The sequence below is a fragment of the Parasteatoda tepidariorum genome, chromosome 10 (genome assembly GCF_043381705.1).
Source record: "Parasteatoda tepidariorum isolate YZ-2023 chromosome 10, CAS_Ptep_4.0, whole genome shotgun sequence".
NCBI classification, from domain to species: Eukaryota; Metazoa; Arthropoda; class Arachnida; order Araneae; family Theridiidae; genus Parasteatoda; species Parasteatoda tepidariorum.
In genome coordinates, this window is record NC_092213.1 from 66,954,301 (window position 1) to 66,969,398 (window position 15,098).

Below are 15,098 nucleotides of genomic sequence, written 5' to 3' on the forward strand. Positions count from 1 at the left end.
TTTGGCGAGATATATTGGCTGAATTTTCGTGTAAAGTCGCCAAGTTTTATTATTTTTTTACTGCCAAGATAGAAGAGCACGCCAAGATCTACCTCACATTTTGTAACAGGTTGAAGCTTGAATAAAAAACACAGGTTGATGAATTACTCATTTTCGAAAAGGTGATGTTCTGTTGATATTATCGGATGACTTATAATGAAATTAAGAGATAAGATTTCAGCATTTCGTCTTAAATGAAAGTGTCATTTGATTCTAAAAGAATAATACTTATAATAAATTATAATCTCTTTATAAGAAAAAGTGTTTTTCCCCCTCCTTTTTTATGCTACGATTGCTTGTATAAATATTTGTATCAAATCTAAGGGGGCATTAAAACAACAACTAAGTACATTAAGTCTTTAAATATGCAACAATTGTAAATAACTTTTATTATTTAATTAAGTAATTAAACTTTTTATTAGGCAAACATTTAGCTTAGGTAAAGTGTTTTACGAAAAAAAATTTCAAACAAATTTAAAGATTGAGTTAAAGGTTATTAAAATATAAATATCTTTTACATTTTAGAAAATTTTGTTGGAAATGTATAAAATTTAATTACGGTATTATTCGCCCTCTCCAGAAATTACACGATTTCAATCCTATTTTCACGGGCATACACACTTCTTCACGCCACTTTTCTAACATAAAGGTGGACATTTTGGGAATTTTTATATATTTTTCTGCAATTCGGAATTCTTCTGAAAAAGAACTCTTATTAAAATATAGGCGTCGTGTTTGCAGAAAAAAGAAGAAAAAAGATTTGTGTTTAGAAACATTTACAGAAATTTTCTTCTAAAAAGTCTTTAGACCAAAATATGAAAATTTCAAAGCGCTAACGTGAGATAGACACATAACGAACTTCTTACAATTTTCTGATAAAAAAAATGGTTTTGTATTAAATGGTGACGATATAATTTCCGGAATTATCCGTATAACTCAAGAGTTATTTATAGAAAATTTGAGGGAATCGTTTTTAGAGCAGAACATGTTAACCTTTAAAAATGTTTAACCCACGAATTTAAATAAAATTAGGATGAACACTTTTTTTTTCCTTTTTGCGCTTGCGGGATCAGTTAAAACTGGTTTAATATTAAAATATGGATTTCATAGTTTCTGAAATAGTCATGTGTGTCTAGAAATATTTATCGAAAAATAAAAATGCTAAAAAAAAAATTAAAAACTGGTTTTATGTTAAAAATATAAACAGCATATTTTTGAAAAAGAAATTGAAAATTTTCATAAATTTTTTTAGTCCAAAACACACTAAGTTAAGAGCATAAATAGCTCTAAAACTCGGATGATAAATTTTTTATTTTTTTAATTTTTATGAGCATTATTATTTTACAAAAACTTATTTATATTGAATTATGGGCATCATATTTTTTTGAAAAAAAGCCGTATGTGTCTAGAATTATTGAAAAATGTTTTTTCTATTTTAAAAAAAATATTTATTTCAAAACAAGCGAAGTCCAGAGCATTTTTGAAGCTAATATTAAGAAGGACACCTTGCGAATTTTTTTTATAACACGTGTTTAATTTGAAACTGGACTCATATTATAATATATGGGTGTCATAATTTCAAAAAATAACCATGCATGTCTATAATGAAAAATTTGTAAAAAGTTTTATCGAGTCCAATATTTGCGAAGTCCAGAGCATATTATAGCGCTGAGGGTGTAAGCTTTTTAACTTTTTATAGCATTTTGCAGTGAGGGATTATTTTGTAACTGTGGATTCGTGTAATAACAAGTCTGTCGTATATTTTCAAAATATTCTTATAAAGTTTGGAGTATTTATAGGATTTTTTTTTAATCCAAAATAATCAAATTACGAACCTTACATAAAGCTAACGTTAGGTTTAATTTTAAGATTTTTTTTTCTTTTTTTAATTTTTGAAACCGAGAATCATCTAAAACAAGTTTTATATTAAAATAAAAGGGGTTAATTTTCGAAAATACCCATATATAACTCGAAATATTATAGAAAATTAATAATTTTTTTTAATTTAGTTTAAAACATGCAAATGTCTGTGCCTAAGCTAACATCCGTGTGGACAATTTGAGGATTTTTTTAAAATTATTTGTAACGCATTATTACTGATTTCATATTGAAATATGGGTGTCATATTTTCCGTAAATGTGTCTATAAATATTAATAGAAAATTTTTAAGAACATATTATTAAGTCAAAAAAAAAACAAAGTTCAGAACATACATGGATACATATCGCAACGCATTAAAGGTGGACAAATTAAAGATTTTTTAATAATTTTTTGCTATGCGAGATTCTTTCGAAACTGGCTATATTTTAAAATATTGATGTCATACTTTTCGTAAATATTTTTATAACTCTAGAAAATTTTAATAAAATCATACTGAGCCCAATTAAGCATCCAAGTTCAGAGCATATAGCTTTATTATTAGGCTGGAGACTGCGAATTTTTTTAATAATTTTTTTTGAAAAGAGGGGTTCGTTTGAAACTGGTTTCGTTAAAACTTATGAGCATCATATCATCTAAAATCACCCAATTACGTCTAATATTATTCGTAGAAACTTCTAAAAATATTTTTATACAGTTTAAAATATGTAAATTCTAGAGAAAAGAAGCTTTACAATTTAACTCTTTGTTATTGAACAGTGGTTCCCAAATGATGTTTTGCAGAGCCCTAGGATTCCGTGGAAGACTAAAGAAAAAAACGTTAACTTCACAGTAATAATTTTTGAAATTTTATATATATTTATTAAATCTAATTAATAATCTATTAGTTGGTTAGTTGGTTGGTTCTAATGCCACTTGCCACACGGGCAAGCCTGTTTGGTGAAACCGAGCAAATTAAGGCAGAGTGTGCGATTCTTGTTTTTTCAGTGGCGCCATCTATGGCCAAGAATTCGACTTCTGCCACATCATACGTCACATCTGTTTTATAAGGCGGAACCACAAATCGTAATTTTTACCTGAATCAGAATCAGAGAAATAATCTAATAGTTATTTATTATTTCGGACGTCTTTATGAAATTATTTAAAATAAATACCAAAAAAAAAAATTTTTTTTTTAGGGACGTTTCATTTTCCCAATAACTATATTTCTAACGTATGAAATACGAATATACCTGTTTTGTTTTTGAATGATTGGAATCGATTCTAATAACAGTATTATGAAAAGAATCTGAATTTATGAAAAATTGCCTTTATATTTCCTATCGCGCTTTTCAAATCTAAATAACTAAATTCGTTAACAAAGAAACATGTTGCCAGGTTTATAATTTTCAACGTTTATAATAGTTCTTTTAGCTTTCAGTTCGACAAAAACCGCAATGTTTCACTACTAGTTTCATTTTCGCTTATGTATATACCTCCAAAAACTAATTTAAAACTAAATTAGATACTGCTCGAGGAGTTGTGAATTCAACTGTCTGATATAAAATCCAATTTAAGATTAATTATGAAAAATAAGATGAAAAAATTTCGTTCTTTAATCTAAATATTTTCAAAATAAAGTAGACTTTAGTTGGTCAATAAGCTCACGATTGTTTGTATGTACTATATTATTTATAAAGTCGGGGTTCTGCCGAAAAATGTTGAATCATTCAGGGTTCCAAAGCTGAAGAAAATAAGAAAATAAAAATAAGAATGAGGAGTAACTGCTATAGAATATACGACTTCTTTTTTATCCTTTTGTCGGATTTAAAACTGTTTTTAAATTAAAGATGTTCTAAAAATATTTGTTTTATTTTGTTTTTATTTTTAGATCCGTAAGTTTATCGGCGCTAATATTTAACAAGATAACATCTTTATAAAGGGTAATTATAATAACTATACCATAAAAATGATACTGAAAATATTGTGAACCATGCGCACGTTTTAATAGTTTTCCCAGGTGATGTTTATAGTATAATACTTTATTTATTTTATATAAAAAGGATTTTTACTGCACAGAAGTTTGTTTTGATTTAAGTAGTTACAATCGAATGTAGAATAAACAATTCCCAATTAAATGAAATAGTATAATTATAAATTGGTTTAATTTTTCAGACTTTCTTATAGTATGTACTGGGCAATTCATTATTATTGGTTTAAAAACCTACAAGGGGCTCTGAAACATGTAACTCGCTAGAATTATGTAGGATCAACAGTCAAAACTAACATACTTTATCTGAAAACAACGAAACTACTGTAGTCGCAACTTTTTTTCGTTTGTAATGTAATGCACTTCTTTTGCTTGTAGTACGGTGGGTAGTGTTACACGAAAAACAGTTAGTTTGTTACGATACCTGGCAACTACTTTGAAAGTTTGAAAAGAAAAAGTTGCTAACACAACTAATTTTTTGAACGTGATAGGTGCAAATATTGCGCGAATGCATCAGCGGAATATTGTATTTTGATCTATAACTTTCGGTGTATGCATTAATTCTTGAGGAAATAAAGGAGTTTTATGTATTTAATACAATTAAAAATATTTGATATCTTTCTAGAGTTTCTTGAAATTAATATCTCCTGTCATGGAAGAAAGCGTAAAAAGTTGAATATTGAAGGAAAAAAAACTGTTTAGAGTAATAAATTGGCTTATATAATATATAAACATGGATGAGGCATTTCTTAACAATTTCTCATGACAAAATATTTTTCGAAACCATATTTTGCGAATTTATTTTCTTTCAATCTTTATTTATTTTAAATTTTGAGCACGAGAATAAATTGAAACCTCCAGCAAAATTTAAACTCCTAAAATTACTTAAATAGTGACTACATTTCGAGAGCAATTTGTTATTACATTTTGAAAAAAATACTTGCAGTTAACTGAAAAAATATATATACTATTAGTTTTTTTCCTAACACTGTGTAGGTTCAAAAGGTCGCAGACATAATGCAAACGCGTTACATACCCACAAAACCAGAATAAACAAGCCGAATTGGCCACAAAGAATGATTATTTATTACTGAAAGACGATTTTACATATTTGACAATTGAACTAGACGATTTTATATTTATTTAAAAAAAAAAAATATTAAGTAAAGGTTCGAGCCTAAATTCACCTTTCTTCGCTCTCATGGGCGCAACGCAAAATACGATTTTCATCGCTTCATCCAGGCAAGCTTCATAATTCTCTTATCGGCGATATGTTTGTACATGATTCTTGCTTGTAATCAAGTTCAAGTCCTACATGTACTGATTTACGCACAATAATTCTGACTAACCCCGTATAAATGGTTCAGCCATGGAGAAAAGGGGAAATATTTCATATTTTTCTTCCGATCAGCAAACTTGTCTTATTTCGATAAACACGGGTTCCACGACCCTGTGCATGGTTTTTCTACGAAATTCCCTCTTTTTATCACACAACAACGTTTGATCAACACTTAGAACTTAGATTTCATATGGTGTCTATTGCCTTTAACGTTACTAGTTGACTCACGCGATTGAATTCGCATATTTCACTTATAGTAACTCTTTTCAAAAATATTTAGTGCAGGGTTTTATACATTTAATATGTGTCTGTGTGTCTCAACTTTTGAGATAATGAGTGCGCATGGATTCGGTACCAAGCAGTGAACATCGAGCACTATTCGATAGTGGAAGTTAGGGTTTCCTGAAGAGTTAAAAAATTAAGTCTAACTTGGAAGAGAGGCAGCGCCTATCCAAGAAACAGGGAACAGCGGTTGTACGAAAATTTAGTGACCCAAAAGTTTTCAATTCATTTAGGTGACCAAAATAACATGTTTTTTATTTCTTCATGTTACCTTTGTAAGAGATAAACTGATCTTTTTGTGTTTTAAATATTTATAATTTTTAGAAGTAATTTGTCACTCATAATTTCTTTACAAATGCTTCTTTGCCGTTAAAATTGTACATTTGAGTGGCTATAAGAATTGTAAATTAAAATGCGCGATTTCCCCACTCTCCACACTTTTCCTGTCTCAGTTTCCATGGATTCGGTAGTACGTTCCATTAAGAAAGTGGAATGTACTTGCGTGGTGGAAAAAGTAAAATCTGAGGTAACCATTTTGTAACGGAGAGTGGGGAAATCGCGTAACCTTAAGATGAGGCTCTCGTTTTAGTTTCGAAGAGTGTCGTTCATTTTACGCTTAATTTTTCTCACTAATTTGAAAATATTTTTACAGTACTCAATTTCTTTTGCAACAAAATTAATTTAAATCTTTAAAATTACATATTAACTTAATATTGAACACAAGAATTGCTTTTCAAAATTCGAGAGCTTCGCCTTCTACTCGTTATCGCTCACCGAATTTCGCAACTGCTTATGCAATTCTTAACAGATTTATTAGCTCACTCATTCCGTCTTAGTCTAATTCAAATGTATAAGATTTTATTTTAAATGTTATTAGAGGTCGAACTTTTGCTTGCTATCCCTTATCAGCCCTAGGAACAGCTTGAACATTTCTCTTTATATGGTTTCACTCGCCTATTTCGCCAATGCGACACACAGTGGGACAGAATACCAAAAGAGCAGCAGAAAGAAAGGATAAATAAAAAAAAATATAAATGAGTATTGGTATGCGTTACTTTCGTAAGGAGATATAACTTGTGAATTAAAAATTCTTGAAAATTTTGATAATAATATTATGTTTAGATTAATTGAATTTAATCTTTTAAATCGAAGAATTTTATTATTTTTTTTATTTATTGGAATTTTGTCATACGCAGATCTAATTTAAAAATCTCTCTGTACATTAATATGAAAATTAACATAAGAAATATCACCTAATCAAAACAACTTAAATTTTTTTTTCTTTATGAAAGCAGAGTATTTGGTTATTTTAATTCTCCCTCCTTCACGAAAAAAATAAATAAATAAAATAAAATAAAATTTTCTGTTAACTTTTCCTATTTCCTATTTGTGAGGACGCCATAACACGGGAGAAACTTTACGTCGCAAATTCTTACTTACCACCATTAATAATTTAAAAGGGGAAAAAAGTGAGTTCATACAAACCTAGAGTAAGCCATGAAGTTTCCAAAAAAAAAAAATTTTCAAAATATCAAAATGCAATCAAATTATAGGAAGAGAACTTCTCCACTGCGTAAGTTTCCTCATAACTTATTTTCATTTTGATATTTTAAAAATTTGTATTCAATATTTAAAAGTTCATGGCTTACTCTTAGGTTTGCCTAAACTCACTTTTTCTATACTTCAAACTAGTTATGGAAGTGAAAGAGAATTTACCGTGAAAAGTTTCTCTCGTGTTGTGGCGCCCCCTTAAGACGAATTAAAATATTAGTGGTGCCTACACTAAGAAAAAAAATCTGTAAATAAATAAATGTAAAATGCAGTCATTATCTGTGAAATGTAAGGATGCCAGCAATAAATATTATCTTCCATCGACTCTGCTCTCAATTGATCATAAAATGAAAATATTGAAGATTTTTACCTGATAATATTGGAGGGGTGAAGCACCCCTCCAATATTATCCCACATCTCACACCGTGAAGGTTCTGGGGATAGGGCGAACTTAAAGTATCTAAATTTGGTTCAAACCATTAAAACAATTTCCAGTTTTTTCATACATATTTCCCAATTCTAAAATATTTAGGAGCTGGCCCATCGCATTTAGCAGAACAGAACTGGGGAGAAAGCGAACTTGAAGGTATCTAAATTTGGTTCAAATTATTAAAACAATTTCCAGTTTTTTCCTACGTATTTCCAAATTCAAAAATATTTAGGAGCTGGCCTATCGCACTTAGCAGAACAGAACTGGGGAGACGGCGAACTTAAAGTATCTAAATTTGGTTCAAACTATTAAAACAATTTCCAGTTTCTTCCTACGTATTTCCAAATTCTAAAATATTTAGGAGCTGGCCTATCGCATTTAGCAGAACAGAGCTGGGGAGACGGCGAACTTAAAGTATCTAAATTTGGTTCAAATTATTAAAACAATTTCCAGTTTCTTCCTACGTATTTCCAAATTCAAAAATATTTAGGAGCTGGCCTATCGCACTTAGCAGAACAGAACTGGGGAAAGGGCGAACTTAAAGTATCTAAATTTGGTTCAAACTATTAAAACAATTTCCAGTTTCTTCCTACATATTTCCCAATTCAAAAATATTTAGGAGCTGGCCTATCGCATTTTGCAGAACAGAATTGGGGAAAGGGCGAACTTAAAGTATCTAAATTTGGTTCAAACTATTAAAACAATTTCCAGTTTTTTCCCTATTCAAAAATATTTAGGAGCTTGCCTATCGCATTTAGCAGAAATTAAAATTTGCCTTCTCATAAACTTTGTAAATTATTTTCACAGAATTGATTAAAAATAATACCTGAATTTAGTATAAAATGCTGAAATTCAAATGAAATATTTATCGCTGTCGTTTATTTTCTCTGTAAAATGATGCGGTAGTTCCGTAAACCGAGAGTTCTAAAGAAAAGAATATGATACTCTTCTGAAACAGTAATGGTCACTTGATTGAGTTAAATTATTCAACAGTTGAGATCTTGTTTAAAAGAATAGCGCAACTATCTAACTTTTTATCGAAATTTTTATTTTAAACATATCACAAATTCGATCTAAATTATTTATAAAATAAGTAATATTTCAAAAACTCTCCAAGTGAAAAAAATTTATATCTATTCGAATTACCAAACCAATGAGAAAAAGTACAGTAAAAGACCCGCTATCCGGTTCAATTAAACGGAAATTTTATTTTATTTTTTAAAGAGGATGTCGAAAATTTTAAAATACACAGCAAAAAACCAATCTTTATTCGATAAATAACCTCTCTCCTTTAATTTAGCTAGATATTAAACTAGCAATTAGGTCAAAAAGAGCGTTACCTCTCTTTCTACTTATCTTTAAGAATCTCCATTAACAATTATTATACTTTTATCTTCTTTATCATGTTTAATAACCATCAAATGCAATTTTTTTTTTTCTTGTGGGGCAATTTTTATGAACAATTATTATAGTTTTCTCTTCTTTATCATTTTTTAATAAGCATCAAATGCGATATTTTTGTTGTTGTTTTTATTAAGGTGGGACATTTTTTACAGAAAATAAGGTAAAGTAAAAAAAAAAAAAAAATCGAGATTTTTGGTGCTTAAGTAAGCGGAATTTGCAGCTCATTCGGGGTAATCGAGCTTTTTCCGCACTCTTTCACAATAAATGAAAAAATGTGCGATTTTTCTACTTACTATTCATTTTTCTACTCAATTACTTCCCATTTGCAATGATAAAATTTGTCTGAGTGTGAAGGTTTGTCAGAATTCTCTTTCATAATTTAAGATGTTGTTATACACAGCGATCGCTTTCAAAATAAAATAGGAATCAATAATGTAAACCAGAGTTTAAAAAAAAAACATCCGAAATTTGCTATGGTTTAATTGTAGACAAAGAAATTTAAACGATGTGGAATTTTTAATAATTTTTGGAGCAGAAATAATTTTCAAACATATTTCCCCGGGGTAATTTTTTTGTTTTGTTGTTGACGTATGCCTGTTTAGGACAAAAGGTTCTTGTTTTTCAGTGGCGCCATCTATGGCCAAGAATTCAACTCCTGCCACACCATACGTCGCACCCGTTTATAGGGCGGACCCATTCATTCATCCACAGATCATTATTTTGACCTGAATCAGAGAACGATCGATCTCCAATCCAGTACCCCCAGAGGCATTGGTTTGTCATGGGAACATGGAGGACTTGTGCGACTCGACAGATTTAACGTGCATCCGTCATTTCACTGCACGGGGAGTCTTCGGCCGGCGGGATTCGAACCCACGAACTCTCGGACATGGGCCCAGCGCCTTACCGTCCAGGCTATCCCAACCGTAATTTTTTTTAAAAATATTTTTTGGAATAGAAATAATTTTAATACAGATTTCGTCTGGTTAGAGGTTCTAATATTTTCAAGAATAGAACTTAGCAAATTGAATTTTGTACGAATTTTCGGTACTTCTATAGGGGTAAAATCTTTCAACCTTCCTGATATACCAACAGCAACATTACATAATAATTTCTTTTTAATTAATTCTAGTGCTAAATAAATTATTTTCAATTCTCAAAATTATTTCGAGTTTGGAAACAACCACCAAGGGTTCGTAAAGTACCATAAGAAACTAGTATCAATGTTGAATACAGTTGATTTACTTGATTTGATAAGATTTTATTTTGAAATCAATTATTAAAGACGCGAGATATTGTAACAAGATACTGTTAATTGGAGTTATGAAAATATTTTATTCGAAGTTTTTTTCACCGTTATAGGAGGTATCGGATTTCCGGCTATCAAATCCTCAAAACCATAGCTTTGTAATTTTGAACCTAATCTAGCAGACAAGGAAACTCATGGAAAAAGCATTGTGGAGAATTCAACGAGAACTTCATCAGTGGAAAAAATCCGCATTTACGTTACTAAGGGAGTAGAACCGCTAAAACCTCCCACGGTTAGTCTAACGGTAATCAATGATCCGTTCACCAATGGATGTATTTTATATCAAAATGGTAGCCAGTGCGAACTTTGATCAGAAGATGAATCGACCCGATATCACTGGAATCGAATCTAAATCGGCTTTGGGGAAGGGGCAAGTGCTATATTCTCAAAGCCCTCTTGGTTTCGTTAAAATATTTTATAACCGTCGTCAGCCGACCCAATTTTGAGTTTGCGACCGCCAATGTTCATCTCCGTAGTCTTCTGATGTTGAACCCATTCCAGAAGACAAGGAAACTCCTGGATCAAGTTTTGGGAGGACTTTTTGATGGAACTAACCGGCATTGGTATTACATGGAAAGTAAAACAATGAAAACCTCCTACGGTTAGCCTGACGGCAAGTCGACGCCAACCCGTAATCCGTCTACCACTGAGGATATTTTACGTCAGCACTGAGGCCGGGTGCAAGCCGGATAGTCGTATTGATCAGTCATCGGAATTCTATTAATCATTGCCGGGATTCGAATCCAGACCCAAATGGGAGGCTAGCGCTCTACCTCCTGAGCCACCACGGCTCAATATTGATATACAATATTGCGAGAGTATCTTATTTTTTGTAGTGCTAATAATAATTAGGAACAAAACAAAATACATTTTATCATCCTAATGGTAACGAAAATTGCTTTTTTTTTATAATTTTTTTTTGTGCAATACAAAAGAAGGAAAAAGCTTTAATTTTTAGACATTCGTTTATCTACTCATTGACACTAAACGTAAATAAACTGTTTTGCAATGATCAGAATGGAACGCCAACTTAAAACAATGACTGCCTTCTTCTCAAAATGAGAGGCGCAGGAAGGAAAAAGAAGTCACGGACAAATTGAATATCAGAGAGGGGAGGGGGGAAGAAAACTCGAGAGTCTAAAACTAGTAGAAGAGAAACTGATGTATCTCATCGGATTCCATTACAGAAACAAGGATCGTGATACACGCATTTTTATCTACTTTGCAAATAGATAGCAGCTCACTGGGATGACAGAACATTTCGTATAAGAGAAATCTGACACGAATCAATAGCTGAATGCACAAATAAATGTTTGTTCGTATTCCGCATAGCTGTATACAAATCTTTCATTATAAACTTTCAGAGATTTTTTTCTGAACTTTCACTTGGTAATGGAGAGTGGGGCTAGGTGGGATTGTTTTAAAATTTCATATATTTAAAGTTCCTACATCAAAAATGATCATTACTTGTTTAACCTTTTCACACTACAAACCAATGATGATAATAAATTGATCATAATCACGAATTTGTAATTAAAAGAAAAAAATAAAAGGTAGGTAGGTACTTTAATTTACGATTGGCGACGGTTTGGGAAACATCCATGAGGATTATCCGAAGACTTCCTTTCACAATTTTGATGTTCTGTAGATGGGATCTCAATCGTGAAGCTACTTCCACAATTTAGACAATGATATGAAGGGGAAGGAAATTTTCTTAAGATCCTTGTACGCATGATACTGCTCAGCGACCACCGGGGTGGTTTCGATTCCAGATTGTACGAGCTAAGTCGTCCAGACCTTAGCTAAGTCGAGGATCGGAGTCAGATTTTCAAACCACAGGGCTACTACGGCCCAGAAAAAATAAAAACCCTGCTTCTTTTGGTCCCGCAGTGGACTGATCGTTAAGACACGGTTCCCAGCAGATCACCGAAGTCAAGTATCACTGGCTACGGTCAGTGTGCAGGTGGGTGACCACTTGGATCAGTCTGCGTAGGGACCGAGGGTGCGCGGTATTGGTCCTCGATAAACTGTTCTACCGTAAAGTGCTCGACTTCGAGTGCAGGTCGACGGGCTACCGAAGCGGGGGTGCCACCCCCTCTGCAGAGAATCAAAATTGTGATGGCATGTCTTCGGATCATCCTCAGGGGTGTTTCCTACACCGTCGCCAGTAGCCCATTGTACAGCTCTAGTGCGATGTAAATTAACTACAACAACTGCTCCTCTTGCAACTCTAATGTGACACTTGATCAATTTTACCGTGGTTTTGACCTAATACAAACGTGATTTCTATAATAACAATCGAAAATAAGGTACTTATGTTTTTATTAGATCTTCGAAATATTTATCGGATTATCTCTAAACATCGCGAGAACAACATTTCGATAGCGATGCAAAATAGTGTCAACTGTTTCAAAAACTATTTCTATTTATTGGTGGGTGTGTTTAAAGACTAGTGAATGTAAATCGCAATATAAGTTAATGAAACCTTTATAATATTGTTGTGCTCAAATACTGCTTTTATTCAAGGTTTTTATGACGTGTCTTAAGTGAAGAATTACTCCTGTTTTTTCAGACTTTTTGAAGTCTGAAAGAACAGCAGAACTAAAAGATAAAGATTAAAAAATACTGTAATCTTATCTCCTCGCTTTTATTAAACATTTTAAAATCGTTATCTTTTTTTTTTTTCGAAGAAAAATGATCGTTTCAGGTGGTTGGAAGTCTCAATAAAAAGAATTTTTTTTTCATCGCTAGGGAAACACAGTGACTAGAAAGGGACCTTGGGCTACACCCATTAAGTCCATGCCGCTTTGGATGAATAAACAATTAAATTTTTTTTAAAGTATAATTTGATTCTCCGAAACTTTCCTAACTTATGTTTTCTATTTTGAATAGAGTGGCATTTTTGAGTCACTGGCGTTTAAAAGTAAGCGTAAGCGTTTTAATCGGAAGAAGAAAAAGGTACTTATTTTTTGACAAAAATTAAGAAAACGGAACTTTACTTTTTTTTTTTAATTATTCAAGTGTAAGAAACAGCTACTTAAATAATACTGGGGGTAGAAGTATGAGTTGCATGATTATCATAGACACAAAAGGTAGAAATAAACTTATTCGCTTATAACAAATTAATTTCTCTATTTTTCTTAACCTTTGATCACATTCAAAGCGCTAACACCAATTAATTTATAGAATCACCACATCAAGTATCAATTAATCATGTTAATTATACACACCCCTTGTTGTTGAAGTATTTGTGTAGAACAGTTCATGATTTAAAACATTGAAATTCTACTCTTGTACCACCTCAGATTTCCTTTGTAAAACGTGGAGAACCAAATTTGCGTTACATGGCGAGGGATACCACGAAAAATCTTCCATCAGACTAAAAAGTGGGAGGTTTTCCTCTCCATGTAACGCAAAACATGCCGTCAGGCTAACTGTGCGAGGGTCTCGTGGTCTTCCTCTTGATGCAACACAAATGCGGGTTAGCTCCATCAAAAAGTGCTCCACGAAGGCAAATTTCTCCCAATACTCGATCCAGGAGTTTCCTTGTCTTCTGAACTGGCTTCAAAATTACAAGGCTACGGAGTTGAACATTAGTAGTTGTAAACCCATAGAATTGGGTCGACTGTTCAACGACGGTTATATATACATATATATAAATAAATAAAATACTTCACCCAGGAGTTCACTTGTCTTCTGGTTTAGGCTCCAAATTACAAGACTATGGAGTTGAACAATGATAGTCATAAATTCAGATTTGTGTCTACTGTAAGCCGGTTGTAAATAAAGTAAAAAGTCAAATAATGTAGCATTTTGATTCGATAAATAAATTATAAGGAAAACAACGTTTCAACTATTTTCTTTTCTTTTTTTTTGTTGCTTGTATCTATGAATAAAACTGAACAAAATTTAAAAAATTAAGTGCCCTCTGATAGCGACATTTCATGCTTTATAACTTTTATATTTTTTGTTTGTAAAGACATTTTTGGGTATCAGGCAAAACGAGCGTTACGCCTTTTCCAAGCAAAAGTGGAAAAGTTTGCTCATATTTTGAATACAGATTCTGAGCCAACAGTTAGCTCGAATTTTATGCTTAAGGATACTAATCGATGTAAAAATCAATGTTCTTTAATTACGTCCAATGCAAAATTTTGTATGTGATACATCATTAAATTATTATCAAAATAAAAACTGAAACGAAAAAAAAATTGGTTAAAATTTTGTAGTTTATATATAGCTTAATGTACCTAAAAACACAGAATACAAGTGCCAGTCAGGATGGGATAAAATTTTATAAAAAAAGCTGTTCCTACTTAGCAATTTTATGAGGGGAATTATAAAATTTCAGTCGCTTACTAAAAACAAATAAATTAAAAAAAAAAAAATTGTGTTTTAAGCTCAAAATATTTTATAAAATATCAGGAAAAAAAATGGATACATTTTTAGGACTAATCACAGAATTATTTAACTTTAATGTAACAAATAAAAAATGATTTTCAAAATGTTTTTTTCCCCTTTAAAAATAAACAAAATTACAAACAGTAGAAATTGATAAACACTTTCAAGATACTGATAAATATTTTATTTAAATTTTAACATTTGAAAATGCAATGGTTAATTGATGTTTAACTTAAAATAATTTTCAGTCAGCCATTAAAATTTTGTTTCATTACAGAATTTTACACTCAATAACAATTAGTATTTGGACACCCCTGTATTATGCAGGTGATCTAGAACGAATTTTCATGGTACGAACCAGGTCTCTTGATTCGAATTTAAGGTGAACATAACATAGGCACACAACTACTGTGCTGTTTTGGAAGACATTATGCTTTCTACATTGCGGCAATTTTAAAAGTTAAGGACATGTAACTTTTAAGATGACAACGCCATCTAG